The sequence below is a fragment of the Aulostomus chinensis genome, chromosome 1 (genome assembly GCF_037954235.1).
Source record: "Aulostomus chinensis isolate RoL2024-O1b breed Wild chromosome 1, RoL_Achi_v1.0, whole genome shotgun sequence".
NCBI classification, from domain to species: Eukaryota; Metazoa; Chordata; class Actinopteri; order Syngnathiformes; family Aulostomidae; genus Aulostomus; species Aulostomus chinensis.
In genome coordinates, this window is record NC_141320.1 from 64,486,023 (window position 1) to 64,502,985 (window position 16,963).

The following is a 16,963-nucleotide window of genomic DNA, read 5'->3' on the forward strand; positions in this document are numbered from 1 at the left end:
TCGGTGTGTGTGTGTGTGTGTGTGTGTGTGTGTGTGCGCGTCCTGCTCCCCTGTGTGGAGACAGCTGGTGTGGCAGTGACCCCGGCTGGAAGGAAGGAAGCCTCATGCGTTTTCGTGTGTCCCTTCCCACAATTCCCGCGGCCATTTGGGTCCTCTCAGGTTTCGACTGCCAGTGGTTCTGAAAGCTTTGGGATTGAGTTTTTGTTGTTGTTGGGAAGACCATCTCCTAAATGATCATAAAGATTTAGTTCAATTCCACAAAAGCAAAGAGCCAAAATGATTTCCCTGTCTCCTCCTCCTCCAGCCTATCCCCCAATCCCCTCGTCCATCGCTGTTTCTTATCGTCTATTTTTTCCTTTCCTCTTTTAGTCTTTTCTTAATCCTCCACCCGACCGCTTCCCCCTGTCTGATGAAATGACCATATCTAATCCTTTGGTCCCCTTGGGAGAGATGTAACTGTATTAAGACAGTAAATCCATGTCCTTACAACTGCTACAGATGTCTTTCTTTATTATCCCTGCTTTCTATTTCTATCCCCGCTGTCTCTTCACATCTCACTCTTAAATCTTCTGAATCTGTTCTTCATAATCTTGTCTTTTATTTGTTTTCAGCTACCAAAAAAAAAAAAAAGGTACTTCTATAATCTCACATTATGTTTTTGTGGATTTGGGTTTCTAATTCCTTATAGTTAATGTCTAAAAATGTTCAGACATTGCTTTTTAGGAATTAGATCAAACTACATAATCTTCCAGCACCTAAAGTCTATGAATGCACAGCACTTGAGCCTCAAACATGGTTTTCATCATGGGATGGAGGTGAAACATACAGTGACCCACAATAAAAAAAAAGGCCTGGGCATCTGTTAACTCAATGATCAAAGTCTGAGGAGCTGGTGAAAAATAAAAGAGGGAAGACTGCTGAGTTTGAGCAAGACGAAACTAGAATAACAGTCATATGGGAGGTTTTCTACACTCAAAGTAGAAGTACTTTGAAATCTGTGGGTCAAGAATGTGCTACTGTTACCTCATCAGGCTTGCTCTTGTTGTGGCTGATATTTGTGCACGGGTTGCAGTTGACAACTGTTTAACAAGCGTGACGAGAAATGCTCACACCTGTTGCTGATCAGCAAGCCAGAAGAAGCCACAATGAAACTTCCCCACACAAATAAATGATCTACGCATCAATTGTGTTCGCTGGCATGAATATGATCTATACAAAACTGCCATTTCTGCCACTCAGATAGAAAAATGTCCTCATATGCTAAGATTTTCCCCACAAACTCCAACATTCATCTTCTCCCTGCTACTGGGAGCTGCCAGCACAGGAGGCAGATTACGACTACTCATCAGTTTGACTCCAGCAGCAGATGCATACTGTACATCTTTATTATCCCCTCAGCCTGTCTCACTCCTCGTCCCCCCACCATCACCCCAAGAACACAGCAGCTCACTGCAGATGTGCCTTTTCTTCTTCATTACACATTAGCCACTCATCCTGGTGGACACCCTGTATGTGTGTGTGTGTGTGTGTGTGTGTGTGTGTGTGTGTGTGTGTGCGCACGCGCTGCTGTTGGAGTCCTTCCAGGTGTCTCAGCACCCGCCTGCTGATCAGACAAGCAGAAGAGAAGCGTAGTGTTTTTCTGCTCCATCGGCTACAGCCGCTGCAGCGCTCCTGTAAGGGGGTGCCAAAGATGTGAAGGGTTTTGATAAAAGATTTCAAATTGGTCTTGATACTTTTTACCTGTATTTCCCCACAAATGTAGTCAGCTTTCATCATGGTAGATTGATTGGTCAAAGTCAGAGGCAGGTTAGAGAGACGTATCAAAGCTGTGGTGTAAGACTACCGGTAGTTTGAGCGGGCTTGTGTGCGTCTTTATCCTGCTTGTTGGCACGTAGCCGATGCTGCTGGACTTCACCGTTTGCCTTGGTGCCTTGGGCAGATCGATGCTCACACACACACACACACGCACGCGTGCACGCACACACGCACGCACACAAGAGGCCACAGAGGTCAAAGAAGGAGAAAAGGACCAGCTGCCAGCGATCTAATGTGTAACAGTCAAAGAGAGGAGATTTGGAGTGGAGATGGGAGGGGAGGAGTGAAGATGAGAGAATGCCAGAGAGATGAAAGCAGAAGCAGGTGAAAGGTGTGCTCTTCTCCTAAGAATATGAACATTTCATGAATGTGTGATGTGAAATACCAAGTTTCTAAATAACTACAAAACATTTTCCCCGAAGTGTAAACGCTCTGCCAACTACAACAATCTCTGGATATTAAGCTAATATTTCATGTGTTGTTACTCTGTAAGCTAGAAAAGAGCATCTAAAGTTTCCTAATTGTATAGGAAACCTACAATTCTAGTCAATCAAATAATAAGCAGTAGAAGACCTGTCCTTCAGATAGTCCTTTATGGACAAAATCCCAAGCTGATCTGCTCCAACAGATCCAAGTTCCCCCAAGATGCAGGGAGGGTAATCAGGCTTTTCGGATCAATCGGACATCAAACACAGCTCAGTGTGTGAATTTTATCCTCTAAATGCCCATGGCAAACACACAACCGCTGATCAATCGAAGGCAGAACAAGCACACGGGGAAAAACAAGAGACAGACAGGTGGTCTACCTCTGGCTTTTACTGTACCAACACTGGGTCACCGAGAGGATTAAAACCCCAAAACAACTTTTTTTCCAGGAAGATGTGGATGCTATCTGCCTTACTGATAAACACAAGTTCTAGTCACCTGTCCGGTAAAAATATCACAACCAGATACACGTGAGACCCCTGCATTTGTTCACTTCCCAGTCCACCTTGATGCAAACCAACCCTTGTTTCCATTGTTTTATCAAAAAGGTTAATAGTGACACGTTTCCTTTGCTCTACAAAAATACCAGATTTTTCCAATAGAGAAAGGTATCGGTCCTCATTTAATGGGCAGACACTGCAGCTCTGCTCTTTGTACACCAACTAAAACAATAGTGTGTAACGACATTGGACCCACCTTATGCAGTTTAAAAAGAGACATAACAGCGCGGGTTTCCACAGGAAATGGAGTGACGGAGCAGTATCAGCGGTATGATATTTTGACAGACTGGGGGAGTACAGACATCAAAAGGTTCTCTTGTGTTTACACTGATGGTAGCACAGTGAGCTCGATGACGCAGTTCTGAACAACAAGAACTAAATTATGTCTCCAGGTACTTTATGACATCCACTTGAATATCATTTCAATCATGGATTTAAATCTAACCTGTTGGCCAAAACAGGCGGAGTCCCCCCAGGTTCAGTTTTAGGTCCTCAGTTATTCAACATTAACATGCATTTGCTCTCCAAATCCTACAGGGAAATACCATTATTTACAACATCAAGGCAGCCAGACAACAATCAAGCTGCATTGCCTACTTTTCTAACTAAACCTATTTAACTTTGACAAACATAACAAAAAGGACGGAAGACTGAATGATGACTGATTGATGAATCAAACTACATCTGAGAGGGATAATAGTTAACAAAAATGTCATTGTATCTAACGAGACAATTTTTTTTTATTAAAGTTGCCAATATTAATACTGCTGGAGATCAAAACATGCAGCACGGTCTGACAATGAAGTATTCCGCATCTATGTTGAGCTTTTCCTTCAGTTTTGATTTGAGGAAAATCATGTGCGTCAGTGTTTTATGACACAGGAAACAGTTGGTGAGCTGCCAGACAATCTGAACTCAGGTTACGCCTTGGCTCCTAATCTGGAAATGATCAAAGCTTGAGCACAAATACAGAATTTTTGAATTGTGCATTAATTCTGGTATTTCAAGTTTTAATAGACAGAGTTGTTGGACTGTCTACTGTGCTGTTTTGGACCTTCACATTGTTCAAAAGCTACTTTAGATCAACTGTGGACACACTGGCCTGGTCATTTCCTCACATAGATGCGTAGAATGGGTGCTGACAGATTTAGTCTTCCTGATGCTCGACAAAACTGTAAGAATACACACCGCACGTACAGTCTAGTCACGTACACACGACGTTCATGGACACACACTTACAAGCCATGAGTTAAGTCTTGTAATTTCAGCACAGGAAACATGAGGATTGTCTCAAAACTTACCTTATGCTGCTCGCATGTCCCATGAGTCATACAAGGAAGTTTTAATAGCAGTATTTTTCTGTATTTTGGACAGTTCAGAAAAAGGTCGGTATGCTTGGCAGTGACCAGTGCATGTGAAGGTATTTCAAAAAATGATTTAAACATCATAGGAATAAAGCTCAGAATACAAAAAAGTCGTCTAATAGTTTTGTTCTCCTATGCTTCCTGTTCAGGGTCAGAGAAGAGGTGAACTAACTTTTACTACCTAGGTCAAAGTTCGGGGGCAGGTGTAGGATCAAACTGCAGCTGCATCCGTAAGGATATAGCAAAAAAAATGAGTGAGTGATGACAAAAAAAACAACCCTTACTTAGGTGAGTCATCCAGGTTGCTGGGTGCTGCTCGCGACAAGGAGACATTTTGGAGTGTGTTGCACTTGTTCCTGACTGATTCAATCCCCTTTAATGTGTGCATATTGTCATACAACTCACTGGGGGCAAGTGTAGGGGAATACACATCCGTTTCACCCCCCCCCCACACATTTTACCATTGATTGAGCCAACTCAATACACTCGCAGACAGTGTGGGCTTGAAGCATGAGGACAGAGCCTGTGGCAAGGTGATTGAGAGAGCACGGTGTGTGCTTGGCTGGAAAGAACAACTGGTGACATCTGCAGATGAGTGGCACAAAAGACAGATACAAAATCTGTCACACCAACCCTCCTCTCTCTCTCTCTTTCTCTCTCTCTCTCTCTCTCTCTTTTAGATGTGTTGGGGTCTTTGGTAGTGTGATCCAGAATCACCTGCCGCTGCTCTTTGGGCTTCAAACACACAAGAAGAGATCAGCGCACATGAAACGATCATAGAAAGAGGGAGAGAGGGAGGGAGAGGATGTGGGGAAGGGAAAAATCATAGGGAGGCAAGCAGCAGGAAAAGATGAAAGTACAGGGTGGGACAAAGACAGGGAGGGAGGTGAGATACATGGAGGGGGGGGGGGGGGCACTACCCAAAATCTGATCCAGCTTCAGAGGTCAAGATTCACGTTTTGGGCTTGAGAAAACACTCATTACAGTTTGGCCACTGGGGATGACATTATATTTAAATGAGCCTGTAGTGTTGCCTGTACAGTCAATTGCTGAAGCTCTGGTTTCTCATATCTGTTGCCTCAATGACATTAGGGGAACATTATATTCTCAGAGCATTTCAAAATGAAAGATTTCTTGCTGGACTAATGATTCAAAACTAGCAATTTTGAATTTAAGTGATTTAGTTTTGTCTTCCAGGGCAGCACAGCAATTCTTAAACCATTCAATTACCAACATCTTATACACCAGTTTCTAAAGAAAGAAAGAAAACTCTCGGCCCTGAAACTGCAATTTCTCCAGCACATTCAGAGGACAAAAGTTTTGTGGATGTTTAGAAAATCACCAATCCCCATCAGACATACAAAATAGGAGACAGCGTCCTCTTGCCAAGATGTCTTCAGTGACGAGAACTTCAAGGAACCCAGACAAAAAATGCCCCCAGTCTAGCAAGGACAGGGGGAATCAAAGTATTTTTAAATGTCCAAGAAGCCACTGTTCTCACCAGGACGGTTGTTTTAGTGATGAGGTTTGCGCTGCCTGCATCGTGATCGTAGCAAAGCTCTGGGCAAAGAGAAGTGAAGGGTACGGTTAGCTCAAGGCTAAGCCCAGTAGGTAGCAGGATACACACACGCACACACATACACACACAGGCTTCTGCTCACTTTTACATTAACAGCATATTTGTTCAACCTCGTCATTTAATTGTGCAAGTTTTATGAGACTCTAAGCAGAGTAGTAGACATTATGAAGGTCATATCATATTTTCATTTTTTGGTTTTTAAAGTAATTCAGAAACATAACAGTATTGGTCATGATTACACTCTCTTCTACTTACCAATACTGTTAAAACAGCTTCTTGATGATCGAAGCATCTCAGAATGCAACTTTAAAGGAGCAGTGTGTAGGATTTGGAATGTTTTTTTGTTTTTTTTGGGGAGGAAATTGAATATTAATGGTCTTCTTTTCACAAGCGTATAATCACCTGTAATTAGGAATCATTGTGCTTTTGTTAGCTTAAGCCATTATATTATAGAATAGTGCAGGCAGCAGGTTGCCTTCTGTAGCACCCAGAGTAGCCAGGGGTGGAACCAATAACTTTCTGATCATTCGTGGATAAGTATTTGATGAAAACATGGTGAAAATGGTGTCTTAAGGCTGCAAAGAGAGACTCCACAAAGCTTTTATGGCTTTTGTTAGACCTGGTCTTGAATGCCGCTGATAACTGAAGCGATTATGCTAATGCTAACGGCACTGCTAGCCCTCCCAGGTTCACGGGGTCAGCGTTTCTCACATGAACCGAAACACTCTGCGAAATGTCAGCCTCCGGCTCATGTGTATACATGTGTGTATGTACGTGTGTTGAAGAGAGAGATGGCTCCAGATAAAGAAGAATTGGCCACAAGTGTGTGAAGAAGCACACACACACACACACACACACACACACACACACACACACACACACACACACACACACACACACACAGACGGACATTTTCATACTTTAACACACACGCATGCACACAAACACACACATACACACACACAGGCAAGCTCAGATATTAATTAAAGTTCATTGCTTCAGTAATTAGCAGGGCAGGATAATACCAATATGTGACTTATTGCCCCCTCAGGTTCAGCTTTCTCTCGAACTTTAATTGAATGAGCGACATTAAAAACTTCAGATGCACTTTGGCAAGGTTGACCAAACAGTCATAAACACCAAAGGAAACACTTCAAGCACGCGGGAAAGGCTTCGAAAAAAAAACATCAAGTGTCCGCTTCCTACAGCCCGGAGATAAGTCCTGTTCATATTTTCACAGGTAAATGCAAAATAATTTATAATAAAACTACAGACAGTTAATCGCACTTCACCTTTGACAACTGAAATCTTTTCTGTTCAGCCTTGAGACCAAGTGGACATTTGTGCCAAATTTCAGATCCTGCAATGACAAGTACGGGATGTAGGGAAAGCCACAAAAACATAATACCTTAGACTGGGTGGGGTGGTATAAAAAAAAAAAGCCACAAATGTGATGCATACACACACACACACACACACACACACACACACACACACACACACACACACACACACACACACACACACTAGCAAATACTATGGACCAGAACTTTGCGGAGTTGAAAAATACAACTGGTGGCTGGCTTGACTTCGACGTGATGAATGAAAAAAGCTCTGCACGGATTTCTGCTTCTTGAAAATGTTGAACAACTCCTTTAAAGTATGATTTTGTTTGTTGATTTTTAAATCACTTGGACAATGTGTGTGGTTTCTTGTCATAAATGCTTCCAGCTTTAAAGAATTGCTTGATCTTATTGTTTAAATTTGTCCCAGCGTAAAGCCAATCAAATATCATCTCACATCTGAGACACACACACACACACACACACACACACACACACACACACACACACACACACATATCATCATCGTCATGTACACATATAAAAATCCACAATAGTATACACACACAACTGCTGCACCTTTGTGCTCCTTTAACCTTGAGGTCTGTAAGTGCCCAACTGTGATAATCTCTCAGACTGCCTTCATTATAGGACAAACACACACGCTGACAAGCATCAAGGAAAAGCACATACATTCAAGCCGGCCACACCTACCTCACATGAACACACACACACACACACACACACACACACACACACACACACACACACACACACACACACACACACACACACACACACAGACCTCATAAAGGTGGAACATTTAAAAGCCATCTTTTTTCCCCTCCTCACTATTGACTTGGATCAGCATTAGCCTCATCAGATAGTTGGGGTAGTGCTGTGTGTGTGTTATTGGCTGTCCTCCCCCTAACTGGCTAGACGGACACAGCCTCCAGGAATGTCAAACCTCCAACCTGCATTCTGATGTGGGCACCCGCAGTCACTCGTACGCTGTTGCCCACCACGCGTTTGTCAGTGTGTTTGCGCGCATGCATCGCAACTACAGTGTGTGTGGTTTTGTGTGTGTGTGTGTGTGTGTGTGTGTGTGTGTGTGTGTGTGTGTGTGTGTGTGTGTGTGTGTGTGTGTGTCATCTTTGCCAAGTTGTCAGAGTGACAGGCTCTGGGCGCCGTGGTAACCAGGTACAGAAACAAAGTGGAGAGGAAAGTTTTGACAACACATCATTAGCAGTTTCTGAAAACTGAGCGTGTAATTTCTTTTTTTTCCAGAAACTTTTTTTTTTTTCTCGAGAATGAATATGCATTCACACGTAAAGATAAACATAGATGATATATTGTATTTGTCTGAGTGTCTTTCAAGTGCCAGTGGCTTGGCATGCGATCTGCCCTGCCAATCAGTCACCCTGCCGTCCCGCCTTTCTCTTTCATTTGCACTTTTCCTCGCCTTTCATCCCTCTGTTCCCTCTGCGCCTCAACCTGTGGTTTTGGAGGAAGTTTTGAATGATTGATTCTTTCATCTTTTCACTTGTGTGTGTGTGTGTGTGTGTGTGTGTGTGTGTGTGTGTGTGTGTGTGTGTGTGTGTGTGTGTGTGTTCAAATCTGTCTGCTTCCCCTTTCTATCAAACATGTCTCCCAGGGTAGAATTCATGGCCAAGTTAAATCTGAAAGTCAACAAGGGCAGCACTGACCTAAACATCTAAATTTCCTCTTGCTTTTTAAAACCCTGCTAGTTGTTCTTAAACATTTCTATATTTGGTAAAGGCAGTGAAAACATGCTTCTTTTGTTCACCAAATCGTCCATTCATCATGAAACGTTATGTTAAAAGTTGAAGCTCGTAGTGCATACGTCACAAACATAATAGCACATGGCAATGAAATAATCTTTATTAGAGCGAGGAGCAGTTGGGTCACTGCCGCTGTGGCCTTCATGTGAGAGGAGTAATAGGAAACAGACTTCCAATGAAAGCTAAGGAAAGGAGTGGTACCTTTTAATTTCTCTATGCAAGCAAATCCCTCAAAAGAAAATCTCTTTACAGAGTACGCCCGTTATTGAAAACTTATTCAAATGGAAATGTAGAATACCTTTTCTGTCTTCAATGAAAACACGTCTTTAAAACTCATCCCCATACAGTACGGGTTTTTTTTTTTTTTTTTTCCCTCTCAGAAGGCCAAAATTTCACAAAAGAGACATAATTAGCTTCTCAAAGAGTCCAAAATGACTGGTGTTTGTTTTCTACCAGGAGGAGACGTCCAAGACTGCAGCTCTGGCTGAAATAACAGGAAGATTATCTGTCCTTCACGTGACTCTACAGCACTCCAGTTAATCTGGGATGACACCAAAGGTTGCTCACAAGAAATACACAAAATGTTGAGCAGTGTTGCTCGTAAATTGTTCTTAAATTAGGTACATCGTGATTTTTCCTCCAGGAACAAACACCTAGCTTTTTATGTCCAGCAAACCAGTCTTCTCATCACCCTCAGCTGAGTCAGTATCACAACCACTTCATTCTGAGGGAATATTACACTGTCGACTTAATCGCCAGTGCTTCAACTCCCCGACGATCCCACAGAACCAAAATGTCATGGGATTAAGGATTATTCATTATTCACTGTCAACACAGTTGCTGATTAATGACTTGATTCATCACCTGCCAGTCAACTAGCAATGACTCAGCTCTGGATTCAAACAACACGACAACACAACAAACCGGTAACCATCCCGCGCCGGGCCGGCTGGAACTTCTCAAACAAAACTGAAAAAGGATAAATTTGCTAAATAAATTAGCATTCATATGAGTACAACAAATCTGGTTTCGAAGCTCAGCTAATATTGGAGAGGGGGGGAAAAAAACAACCCACCATTATTGGCTCAAAAAAGGGTTTTTCATTAAAAAAAAAAGACATTTTAAAAACACACAAAAGGTAGTGTTGTTGGCCAGATAGAGAAGTGAAGACCCAGATGGTTAAAAGTGGAGAATCTGTGGGAAACTTTGAGGAAGAAGTGCTGTAAGACTGGCACGACAGATGGGAATTGGAGGAAAATGAGTAATTAATCAGAAACGTCTTCACTCTCAGCTGAAGACAAAAAATCTTTTCTCACCTTTGGAACATTTGAAATAAATGAACTGTCATAAACCAAAACTGAGAATGTAAAAACTGAGTGAACAGAACCAGTTCAGTGTGCCAGTATTTAGACACGACGCCAATCTTTTCTCAATTCCCCGACAGCATCCTTGGAGAGATTTAATTTTCCCTCAAGTGCTTGGCTCTCTTAGAAAAGTATGTTGTTGCTTCTCCACAAGGTTCCTCCACTCAAAGGATGTGTCTCTCTTCAGGCGCAGTTCAAGTGTTTAATCTTCTGTGTCTCAAGGTCAGCGTTTGTATGCACTCTTAAGGTTCTTGATTCAAACAAATGAGACAAGAAAATTAATCGGAGGCAATGAGAGAGTGTGTGCGTCCATGTGTGCAAGCATGAATGCAAATGATTGTGTGTCCAAGAGTAGTCGGTGAAGGCAGAGCTCAGCTGCTCAGGTTCTGGACCCAACGGTATTGAGAGAGGGATGAAACAGGAAGCAAAAAGACAGGAAGAGAAAAGGTGAACAAAGCAGGATGACCACTGAGGAGATATTGTTCTCTAAAAACAGAAGGTTACACATATTCGCATGTTTATCTACAATAAATCGTGACAATTTCCCTGCTTTTCTTCCATCTTTCGAAGGCGATCATAGTTGCAAATAACTGTGGCCTCACTGTATCCCATGAGTCTGTTGGGTTGCGAGCTGGAGGAAAATTAGGTAAACTGCTCGTATTTACCCTCAAAATCGACTTTCCAAATGCACAAATGACTCCATTGGGACTTTGACTGCATTAGTTCTGAGTGTAAAGAAGGCATTTGAGATAAACTACACACACGCACAATCACAGATGAAATATTCATATACATAAATAAATATATAGATGATAAAGCAACGAGACCCCCTGCGGTTATGATAAAAAGGGTGTAACTGCTTTGTACAGTGGAGCAGGTTTAAAGAAGCCATCAAACAGGATGTTAGGATCAATATGATGGGTTTTTCCTTCATATTCTCATGACTGTTAATGTAGATCCGGAGCAGTAAAAGAGTAGGAGGGGCACATTTTCATCCCTGTCATCCATCCATCCCTCCCTTCCTCCTCTTTTTAGTCTCCGTTCCCTCACATCTATTATTCACTCCATTTGGCTGCCAGGTTCACATGAAATAATCCTCCATGTTGTTCCGCTCTCCTGTGAGGCTGCTCCGCTCTGCCTCCATGTACGCGAGGTCCCTTCATCCAGCCGCCCCCGCCAGAAAAACGTCACAAATTAAAACCAAACACCAGTGAGCACAGTCTTGTGTATTCATCATTAAAAGTTGCAGAGTAAAGATGCGACTGAGGTCAACGGTGGTTTGCAGTATTTACTCTTCTGTCCTGACAGACTCATCGGTTCCATTTGATCAGGCAGCCGAGTGTCACTCTGTGCCGGACGTCCACGTAAAGTAAGAAAGAAATGAAAAGGCAGAGATGGAGGAATTAAAAGACTGCTTTTGACAAATTCCGCCTCTGAGGCTTCATGTCCTGAGCACAGGGATGGAGACGTGAGCACACAAAGAGTAAGTGGGGCGTTATTAAGTCGTGAGTCATCCAGTTAAAGCCGACAGCTCAGAAGTCAACAGATCACTAACTGTTTTCTACAAGCATACACACACGACTGGCCCCATCTGTTAAACACAACATATATACGTGTGTGTGTGTGTGTGTGTGTGTTTCGCCACCCTTGTAAGACAAAGATCCAGCTGTGTGTCACCATCATCAACAGATGTTGGCCGACTATGTAAGTTACAGTCGACCAAGTGAAGAATGCATGTATCAAATCGCCTTCATTAATTACGTTTTTGTGTGTCTTTCTCCCGCAGCTGTGATGGTATCTATTACAAATGTGTGGCTATGTCAAAGCGACACACACGCAGCCTCCACATTCACAGCCAGGTTTTCCCACATGTGCCGAATCCAGATGGCCTCAAAGAGACACCGTTTGGTAGTGCCAACCTCACACACACAAAGGAGTGACCCACCCCTGAGACCCCTCGAACCAGGTTTCATGGTGGGATCAAATCCATGTCTAAAAAAGGAGAGGATATCAAAAAAGGACGGCGGTGAGGTGAAGGCCTCCCTTAACATCAGAGGAAAAACACACACAAGACAAAGAGCGAAATCAAAAATGTGTCTGAAAAAAAAAGCCTTACATGTGGATCTTTTATAATCTCTAAAAATTCCAATCCAGAATTGAATGGAAATGAATCAAATTCCAGACACTGGCGCTCACCTGGAGGGAAGTGGCTCAGACTACCTGCAACGTACAATCAGACTCTGAAGCTGATCCTGTTTCCTGGAGCGTACTTCAACTAACCTTTCTTCCTACTACTAAAAATCCTACTTCAACAACTGCTACTTGCTTCACTGCCACACACAGACATCTGTATCTTTGTTTAATACAGGGAGTGTGCGCTCTCATGTGGAATATCTGCCTGGAACCCTTCAGAGACAGCAAACAAGAGAGTGGAAGCCTGTTAAATAGCTCACACATAGCTTGTTAGCTTGATTGAACACACCATCCGGGGTCTGTCGTACTAAAATTTTCAAGTGCTAAAGGTAAATACTAGGAGAGGGACTGTACATTGAAACCAGGTGTTAAAAGATCGGAACTGATGAATAATCTGGTTCAATGAGTAGGAAATGTACCAGGATGAAAAAAAAAAGAAAAAAAAAAGACAATCCTTTCAAAGAAAAATCTTCAAAGATATTTTGTCCCTCACTGCACGCTTTAGAAATAGAATTTTTTTTTTTTAAAAACCCAGACTTTTTCTTTGTAGGAGTGCACTGACCTTTCTGAGCTAAAGCAACAACAGCAGCGCTAATTGTTTCACCCCAGAGTCCATTCAGTCTCTCTCGTTTCGCTTTACTTAGACCGGTCCCTTCCATCATTTCTTCTAATTCCTGTTACCATCTCCTTATGCTGTGTGTTTTATGTGTGTGTGTTTGTGTTTATTTGTGTGTGTGTGTGTGTGTGTGTGTGTGTGTGTGTGTGTGTGTGTGTGTGTATGACCTTCCTGAACCGTATGGCCATTTATGGAGATTAGATAAAGTTGCCTCTTCTGTGACTCATTGGCATGCATTAAGCAGAGCACAGCAACCACCTAAACACACGCAGGAATACACACTCAAACACACAAACGGACGTGCACAAGACGACCATCTTAAATCAAGGATATAGGACCAAATTAAAGGTAAAAGCGCTCTTGGTTCACTTCTTTTGTGAGACATCATTTGCTTTTCAAAAAGCCGTGTACAACCTTCTCCTCCCCCACCCCATCTAATGGATTTTTGATTTTTCCAGAGCATGCAACACAATTATCTCATCTTTCTTTTTTATTAATGACACATTTACTCTTTTCTTTCCCCTCGCTGTTGTTTATTCTTCCGGTAAATTGGAGAGTGAAGAGGTCTTAAAAGTGCTTGCCATGTGTGGAGGTGTGTGGCAGTTTGTTCTGTCTGAACAGGCTGTGGGCTCATTACTTTTGTTTTTTAATCTATCTATGTTAAACATAAAACAATAGATCAAAAAATACACAAAACTCTGGGTACAAATTTTAGCATAACCATACAAATAGCGGCGAAGATGCTAGTTTAACCGTTTCTTGGGCGTTTGCTCGTATTTTTGCAGGCTTTTGTCTGGTGTTCGTCCATGTGTTGGCAGTCCAGCAAGTCCTCAGTGTGTGTGTTTCACAGTTAGCTGTGGCGAGGACACGGAAGCACAAATGTCAAGGTCACAGCACATGAATGCTCTTCTTATTTTCTACTTTTCAGACTGTTTCAAGCAAACTGGAAATTCATGAAACAAACAAGGAAGAATTTCTGTTGTTTTTTTTTTTAATGTAGTTCGTCTGATAATTGCGTGCAGAGTGACAGAAACAAAGCTTAACTGGATGCGTCCATCCTGAGATGACACTGGTGTTGCAGCCGCTAGTTTGGAAATGATGCTTATTAAAGAGATACCAGCATGGCCGGTAATACATCCTCACGACTTCACATGTTGCAGTGACTTTATTGTACAGTTGAGGGGATTCATGTCTTCAAGGCGTCCCACAAAGCAGCAGAACCCACAAGCGCTCATCCACGTTCACACTTTCCAGTTCACTTCCTTGAGTCCTCGCCTCTTCACCTGCCACAAGTGAAGCAGACGAGTTGCTGTGGAGAGCAAAGAGCACACACACAAAGGAAGATGTCTTCTTTTATCGTCAAATGTTGCAAGGAGACAAAAGCTACAAGCTTCTCCTGAATATTTCGAGCCCTCCCACTTGGCTAGATCTGGATGCTTCACATAAAATTCTCTGCTTGGCCTTCAGTGTGAAGAGTTTGCCTTCATATAAAGCATCCAAGCCACCAACAAACACGTCTTTTATTCATTTTGTTTTTCAGCGCTCTATCTGTCTCTCTCTCTGCAGCTAGAGAGAGGTAGCTGAGCTTCCCCTCCTGACTCCATGTCCACGGCCTCGCCAGACGCTACATGTCCATACTGCCGCCGTACGACTGACGGACTTCTGGCACACAATGGCAGAGCGGCCAACACAAAATCCCACTCAAGGAGCAGATGCTTGCTTCCTCTTGACATATGCCCCTGAGATGGAGCAGGACGGATGGAGGCAATGGAGGGGAAGGCAGGGAATATTAAAGAGGAGGAGGAGGAGGGGAATGTTAATCTGAAGGAACAAGCAGAAGCAATTAGGATACAAGGAAAGAGATGGTGGAAAATGGAAAACTAACAAGCCTAACTGTAGCTGAAGCATTCAAGGATCTAATAAAATAGAGCCAGGGGCAGGAGCCAGGTCATAAAGTCTGAATACAGAGTTAAGAAGCCAGAGAGAAAAATGAGCTCCTTTAATGGATGAACAGATGGTGGCGAGTGGCGAAAGAAGAGATATGAAGGGATAAGACGGGATGAAGCAAGAGAGAAGGGGATGAGAGTTCCCACATGTGTTCTCTCTCCGAGCCGCTGCGTGATCTTCTTCCCACAAGACTTTTCTCTGGTAGAAGAGGGCCACCATCTTATTTTACACCGATCAAATAACCTGTGCTGGTCATTGACAGATATGGAAGGGTTACCCAGCCTGAAAGCTATCGGTGCTGAAATTTCATAAAATTTCACTGGCGCTTGAGTTTAAGGGCCGAGATATCAGAGGAATGAACATGAAACGAACAGTCAAGGGCTGCAGAATGTTTCATCAACCACTCTTTTTTCCTTCACATTAAGCTGGCCTTGGTGTTTAAACTGCTATTAACTGCCAAAAAAGATGAAAAATGTAATACCTCTGCTGCTGTATTTGGACAGGGTTGGTTCAGTCAAATGACAAAAAAACAAAACCAAAACCCAACCCCAATATCACTTAACTCCTGTGTTATCAGTTGTATAGTTGCTATTTTGCTGGCCATCAGCAGGAGAACTGAATGATCCCTGACACACTGTTAAAGTTCATAAAGTCAGTGGTGCCAGGGAGGGCCAAGCAGATTCTCAGCTCTCTGGTATGACTGTTTAACTTTTGGGTAACTTTTTATGAATTAAATTCAATAAAATCTCATGGAGTGCGCTGACCAAAAAAAAAAAAAAAAAAGACTGTTTCAGCACTTAAGATAATCCAAAATTAAACAAAGTCAGCACAAAAAGGCCAATTGTTCCTGGAAAGGGAGGTTGCTGTTGAATTATTTTTTTTTTTGTAAACGCTGTGACCTCCTTCCTTTCTCCCACAGAGGTTGTGCTTTGGGGGCTTTTTGTTTTTTTAGAGGAAAATACCCAGCCTGAGTGTCATCAGTCTTGGTGAAGTGATGGGAATTTAGTCCCAGAATCAAGAAAATGCTTGCCAAGGTATGTAATTATGGACCTTTGCTGATCATTTTTCAGAAAATATGACATGGACCTTCAGAAGAAGATTAGTTTTTTTTTTCAAAGAGTTTTTTAAAAATAAATCCAGATATGCATATTATAGAAGAACAAGCCATTAGCCTTGGTGGAGGTCGGTGCTTCACAAGTACGCCTACTGTTGTCTTTCTTCACCGTTTTCTTCTCAGGTTCTTTTGTGCTCTCTCTTGTCAAATTTGTCCATCATTTGAGGTAGTAAACAAACACAAAACTGTACAGTGCAGACCTAACACACGCACACACACACACACACACACACATACAGGCACGCACGCATACGCGCACGCACACACACACACGCGACTGTTACAAGGTGAAATCTTTTTATTTCTTTTAAGCAAACAAATAAGCGCGGTGCATGCACTTATAGAGCACAGTAAACAGCTATTCTAAGTCTTTCATTAATACGAAGAAGAATTTAATTAACAGCTATTGATAAGCGTTGTCTGTCTTGAGGACATGTTTGTTTGTGAATATGCATGTGGGTGCCAGACTGTATATCTTAAGGACACGCTCACTATGCAGTCATTATACGCTGATCTTCTTGATTCGTCAGGCGTGAAGAGGAGAGACACATACACACTTGTACACTGTAAGATATAAACACGGCGTGTTGACGGATTAGATGGGAGTTTTTTAATCATCTTAATTAAGCCTAATTGTTATTTGCTGAATGCATGGCATTTATGAAGTTCACGGGGATGCAAAACCAGATTGAGTTCTAATTAAAATCCAAGAACTGTGTTTGATGGCAAGAATCTGTTAAGGAGACGGAGGCGTTCAGTGTTGAGGATGAGAGGAAAATGCCAGGAGAAACTGATGGTGTGATTTACAAAATGAGCGTTTTCAACTGGTTTGATGAAAAC

General features: G+C 42.5%; 1 long non-coding RNA gene across 7 annotated transcripts in view; it reads right to left on the reverse strand.

Annotated features, from left to right (window-relative positions):
* Positions 1-16,963, reverse strand: part of LOC147272741 (uncharacterized) — a 108,733-nt gene that overhangs the window by 14,837 nt on the left and 76,933 nt on the right. The window contains exon 5 of one of the 7 annotated variants that reach the window (XR_015112283.1): positions 14,005-14,345. The exons of 3 other annotated variants lie outside the window; for them this stretch is intronic. This is a non-coding gene — a long non-coding RNA (uncharacterized LOC147272741). Of the gene's footprint in view, positions 1-14,004; positions 14,372-16,963 lie in introns of those variants that run through there. 3 more of the 7 variants (XR_015112280.1, XR_015112275.1, XR_015112274.1) reach the window with 3 other exon arrangements.